Source organism: Branchiostoma floridae, chromosome 1, assembly GCF_000003815.2.
Source record: "Branchiostoma floridae strain S238N-H82 chromosome 1, Bfl_VNyyK, whole genome shotgun sequence".
Taxonomy (NCBI): domain Eukaryota; kingdom Metazoa; phylum Chordata; class Leptocardii; order Amphioxiformes; family Branchiostomatidae; genus Branchiostoma; species Branchiostoma floridae.
Genome location: NC_049979.1, coordinates 26,402,877 through 26,409,455, shown reverse-complemented (window position 1 = coordinate 26,409,455; position 6,579 = coordinate 26,402,877).

Sequence of the window (6,579 nt, the reverse complement as noted above, 5' to 3'; positions counted from 1 at the left end):
CCATATAGTAACTATTCAGATGGATAATGACAATCGACAGAACGGAGTATTTTGATAAACAAAAGAAAGTGCAATTTTCTTCTACATATTCTTACATCAACTGTTCAAAGGCCTAATCTGTTAACAGTGTGAACTACAGGAAGTCTATTTTGAATTTCTTCACTCAGATGTCAGATCTAAACTTTTATGTCCTTTTATAACGCAAGGTCAAATGGTTGTAAAGCTGAAGAACATTTTAAAACCATCAAACAATAGAGGTGATAAGCCCCATAGTCGGGTCTGTGTTTTTTTACGCCATTGTATTAACATTTTCATTTCATTCTAATTATGCTTTCAAGTTACATTGTGTTAACGTCACATCATTCAATTGCTCATTTTGTTTTGATACCTTAAGTATTGGATTGCCAAGAAGGTTATCCTCCTTGTATAACTAAGTTATCTTGCTGTAATAGATATTTCTTGAAATATTTATATATTGATTACTGTTGTGTTATGTCAGAGGGTTTCCCCAGGGAACATTGAAAAAAAGTTCCAGATTAGGCTGGATAAAATGAATAAACAAACAAACAAACAAACATTGTGTCTGGATGCATGTATCAATGAAAAAAGTGGAGCCCATCTTTTTACAGACACTTTTACAGCTGCTAACTTGGTCATCATTTTCCTTTTGTCGGCTTGGGGGCTTTATCTGGCCTGTATACTACTCTGTTTTTGTCAGTCCGAGAACACCATATAGCTTAAAGTCATCGCGTGAAAAATTCCCGGCGTTTGCTACTGAACTGGGCGGGCAAACAGCACTCTTAGCACCGTAGCGATATTGGGGAGATCTCGATGGTATGATTGCCAGGCTAGCCGCTAGCTATGCAGATGGTACGAGGGGTGATTTATAAGTTGGCGTTTTCTTTAAATAAAACGTTAATGTTTATTCTGTATGGAACATACAGGTACAACTTGACGCTGTTAATATTGTAAGATTTGTAAGAAGAGTAAAAAAAATACCATCACCTACAATCTAAATAAGTTTCTTGGTAAACATTCAGATTTAAACAGTGAGACTAAGTCATAATATGAGTCTTTCATTACTTAAACTTATAAATGGTGAATTTTCCTCAGTAATACTATTTCATTATGTGTTGAAACTGTTTTATATTAGAAATATGATGCCAAGATTTTATCTTGTATTGTCAATGACAATATGTATCCATATCCAAACAGAAAGCCCTTTTCGACTCCTGTCTACAAAGGTTTCGCAATCAAAAAAGTGTTTAATATAATCAACATCATTTCAAACAGAACACTTATTGTCTGTTGTTATACCCTGTTTACATTGTTCGCTGATACACACAGATATATGGTGTGCAATTCCAATTTCGGGGCATGAGTATAAAGTATAAAGTCTGGTATGATTGTCTAGCAAAATTCTTATCATTGTGATCATTACTTTGCAGGCGACACCCATTGCTAGGTGAGAGAGAGGGAAAAGATATGGACAATTGAGCTGCTGAAAGTTATGTATGTACACATTCTTTCTACTCGAAATACGAAGGGAATACACAAAAATTTTGACAATCTCTTCGTAGATTTCATGGCATGAGAAACACGATACACACAGGTCTGATTATTATACCTTTGTTGTTCTTGCCACTTACATACTCATTTTCAAAAGGACGTCGACAGTAATAGAATGGCCACAATGATTTGAATCTTAGTGCATATTGATAAAGTACTTCATAAAGTCAACTATATACTGTCTATTGTAAACTGTATTCTGTATGCACACATACAGTTTACTGTGTGCACTATATACTGTCCTCAAAACTTTCTGGCATGAAGAACATCACCCACAATCCTACAAAGATCTGATCATAATTGACTTTTCCTTTCCTTGCCACTTACCTACTGATCATGTTTTGCAAAAAGACGTCGACTGTAATGTAATGACTAGAATTATTTGAATTTTAATGCATATTGATGAAACATTTCATACCGTATACTTATGCCCGAAATTTGGTTTCCTTATTTCAGGGTGAGGCCGACACTTTTTTCACCACACCTCCTCGTACATGTAACAACATGTAACAATGTATGCGGTAGGAAAACAGTCGTTTTGAAAATAAAGAGTAATTTCATCATGCAACGTTTCAAAACTTGACACATTGTATGTGGTTGCAAAGATTATCATCTTGCATATCGGCATGTCTGAAGCAATTTCGTTGGTTTTCAGAAGACCATTCGTTGCATTTGCCTTTTGCTCACAACAAGTCTTAGTACAGCTCATCGTATACGTTTATTTTCGGTCGTAGGATTTTCTTCAAAGCCTTGAACCTCAACCTTGGCCTCAAGAACTAACGGATCACTGTCAAAAATCTACGACATCCATTTCCACTTCAAGACAGTTGTGGTTTGGACGCCACAACCCAGACTGTCTAAAAATGTACTCAATTTGCTGCCGTAAACCTCGCGACGCATGTGATCGGTCGCCATTTTCTATGATGTGAACGTACATCGACCTTCACAAAGTAGGCGGAAGTCTCTGTTACTAACGCGTAACCACAAAAATGTATAGGGTCAAGACTTTCAAAACCAAGCGGAGGTTGATGTCAGTGAGGTAAACAAGCGAACTTTATCGGAGATCCAGTGGTAACCCACACTAAGTCAGTGTAGTAACTAATTTTTTGTCTACCTAACTCTGCATATCCATCGACGGTAGGACGTAGGACGCCATAGCCGAGCGTCCGTACCAAAAAATAAATGCAAAATTACTGTGGATATCATCTAATATTTGCGCTGATGCCTGCTAGCTTTGAGAATTACCTCATGTAGTGATATGATTGATCTCTAAACACGACATACAATAGATAGGAACGTACCAGATTTCTCTATTCTTGCTTTTTCTCTCTCTAGATCTCTCTTTCTCTCTCTCTTGAATGGGCACAGAACACGTCATACAATGTATCTATCCGCTCTAGGCCCGTACACGCTTTTGCGTATATAGACGTCCGTATATACAAGTTACGTATTTAGGCAAAGTAGTTGTTTTGTTCGATAACAAGCCTGCACAACGGTGGGCTAAAGTAAAAAAAAGAAACAACTTCCCTGCAATTTTACCTCAACCAAAAATGTTAATACGTAACTCATACGCAGAAGTGTGAACGGGCCATTTCGTTCTTAGTGCGTAAGATAAAGTAGTGCAAAAGTGATCCTCGCAAAATTCGAGGAAACGTCTCACGAACCGTCTTGTGGTGGAAGAAGCCGGTTTAGAGACTGCATGAATTGTCTTATTAAGGAGAAATACCCCTTACTGCCTTTCGTGGATTTGGCTGCAGTTTGCCACCTTGCAGTTAGTTAGCTGTCGACGCCATTTTGTAATTAAGAGAGGGAGCTGAAATGCTTGATTCCTCGCCCTGCGGACTTTTCTTTACTTGGAGAAAGTGTACTCAGAAAAGTCAAGTTTTCTACTGGGGGGAGGTGAGACAAATTTCCCTTTCTTTTCCGAAATCTGTCCCAAATCTGTGACATTACCATGCATTGCCCTGTGTAATCGACTCCTAAATTAGACATATCCTTTCTTTTCAGCTAGACCGACCCATTGGGAGAGGTGTTGAAATCATGGTGCCATTATAAAATTTTGGCTGTAACGCTATCTCTTTAGAGTCAACTTCTTAGTCTAGGGTAAAGATTTGAGGCTTATGGTATAGTGTGCTACACTACAGGGTGTAATGGTACGGTTTTTATTGGTCCTTCCCCTCTATAAAAATGGAAGTGTCGTCGTCAAAAGAGGGCATCAAAAGCTGATTTGTACACAGAATCATTTATACCATAATCTCTAACATGTTCGTTTTTCGCGTGATGTATTTTGCCCTACTTCCGAGTTTTAAACGTTAATATACCAGTCATTTTGAGGTCTTAAGAGATCCTCCAGAAATCCCCACAACCGAAATATTGTGCACAGCTGCCCTCAACCACAACCGGGATCGGTAAGAAAGGGGAAAACCGAAGTCAAGTTAAGGTTGGTTTTGTAGTACCAAATGTTAACTGTATGATGAAAGAGTTTATCTCGTGCGAACTGCTACTTATTTCATTGTGCCAAGTTGTACTTTTGGTTCACGATCGACCTTATGTATCCCAATATTGTCGTATTTCCCCACTGCGGGCTGCTGCCTTGTACTACAGTAAAATGCGTCGCAAATAAATGGTAACGAAATCTTTCGTTTTCGAATATCATTCCTTATAAATGATACCATTTCTCAATCACTAGATATAACACATACCATTTGTAGCAGTCAAGATGTGACGGTTGCATGCAGCAGGCAGAGACATTTGCAGGTATTCCATCCTTGATTTAATGTTACAAACTGTGAGGTGCAAAGCGAAAAAAGAAGATATTAACGTTGAGGATTACAAACATCTACATGATCAGTGATCGGAAAATATATGTACAAGTAATCTTTACTATAAAAATACAGTTTCTATTGTTATTCTATGGTCTACTAAATAAGGCTAGTAATTGAGCTAGTGATCAGAGCAGTGTAACATCTCCAAACTGGTGCATGTGTATGTTGTTATTGAAACGGGAAACGATTCAAATCTTTTAAGCAAGCATAAGTATTACATATTTTAACAATATATATGACATGATCTCTAGTAGAATATTCTTCTTTCTTTTTGGCTTAAAACTTTCGAGAAATATGTGCTTTTGTTTAACGCTAGTAAACCTCAAACGAGTCTGAGGTGAACTGTAGCTACGAAACCTAAGACCTATGCACGACCAGCGCTGTAGCCACACACGACGGACTATTTATGAAGTCAACAAGAAAACAAATGAGACGTAAATGGCACGGACACATGCAGAATCCGAGTGGGTGTGGATTTGAATTTAGTCAACAAAGTTCAAAGCATTACAATAATATTGTCATTCGAACCCAAATACCACACAAAAGGTAACGTTTAAGTTACAACAACATTCATTCAAAAGATCATGCTTTGGTTACAACAATGTTCATACAATGGTACCATCCTAATACTTTTGTCTAAAACTGCTAATTCCACCTGTTTTCTAAATAAGGCTATCAGGGCTACTATTGATAGCTTTAGACTTTATCTGTCAATTGATAAGCGATGACATTGTTAAAGATATAAGAATTAGGCGATAAAGAGGGAAAATACTTTCATAACTCAGTAAAAGGAACAGTAAGGAAATACTCTCAAACATCAGACATTAGGCTGATCATGCGAAAATCTACATGATTTAAGGGTTACGAAATTCTTAATAAGAAACAATGTTGGATTTGTTGTTATCAGTGTAGTAGGGTGAATCATATTGACATAGGGTCATCTAATTTGTCATTATGCCGGAAAAACTGTGGGCTAAAGGAAATATGGGACTGACTTGGAAAAAAGCGGAATATGCGCACTAACTTATGATACTCGGTGTTTCTATTCCTCCTAACGTCCCATGTGTTTTTCAACCCCTGATATCCTACACTTATAATTGGAATGATTTCCCAATGCCAATTTCAGATATAAAATGTAAATGCGAAAATTTGAAAAAAAAAAAAACTAAAGTAAAGTATCCAATCGTGTTCTGCCAGATCATCCTGCGGCACTTCTAACAAAGTGTGCTCTTACGGATACTTGTCGCCTAAAGTAGCTACTGAAGTCTTTTGCTTACCTAAACGTTGGTGTTCCTTTACAAGTCCACGTGAACAGGATTTAAGAGCACCTGCTTCTTGTTCACCTTTAACGCACGCGCAAGTGTCCATCTTGACTGTGTGTGTGGCGTATGTGTGTCTACTTCACCACCTTTCTCTCGTTCTAGCGCCAAAAAATCAAGGTACCTGTTTTCCTTTGTTTTGTCTCCAGGTGCATTGTATACATATCTTTCCTATCTATTGTTCCATGTGAGCAACACCTTTTGTAGGTGACCATATACAGGTGACCAGCTACAAGTCTTTCATGCATCTATGACGTCATCATCAACGATGCAAAACCAAATAATGGACTTCCTGTTGCCGGCCTTTAGAGAGGAAAAAAATCATTTTTGAATATTCTGATAAAGTAATTGAGTACATATTGACTTTTTGTAAATCGGGTTAAGTCTGCTCAGATCCCTTTTATTCACATTTCCTTTTTTTTTTGCAGAAGGCATGAAGGCATGAACAAGTGAAAAAACGGAACTCATCGCAGGTGTCAGTATCAGAGGTGCCTCCTACGTGACTGGTTTTTCTGTACCTGCTTTGTGGCCCGTCTCATACCGTGGCATGCAGAAAGGAAATGCATTTCGTTGAGGATTTGGTATCAGATATAAGGGTTTGGAACGGTATGTTTTCGTCCCTGACTCTTTCATGCAATTTCACACCACCTTGGAATCGAATTTTTTGGCGTAGTTTGTATTTTTTTTTGAACCACTGAATTAAGTGATCCACATGTAACCGGCTTTTACGTAAAATACTAGTACGTGAATGTACCTGGTAACGCAATTTACGCGTTTATATTGTTTATAATATATTGTACAATTACCAGGGCTAGACCTTAATAATATAGCCTCCGGCTAGTTGGGTAGCCCTGGCTGTGTCTTTT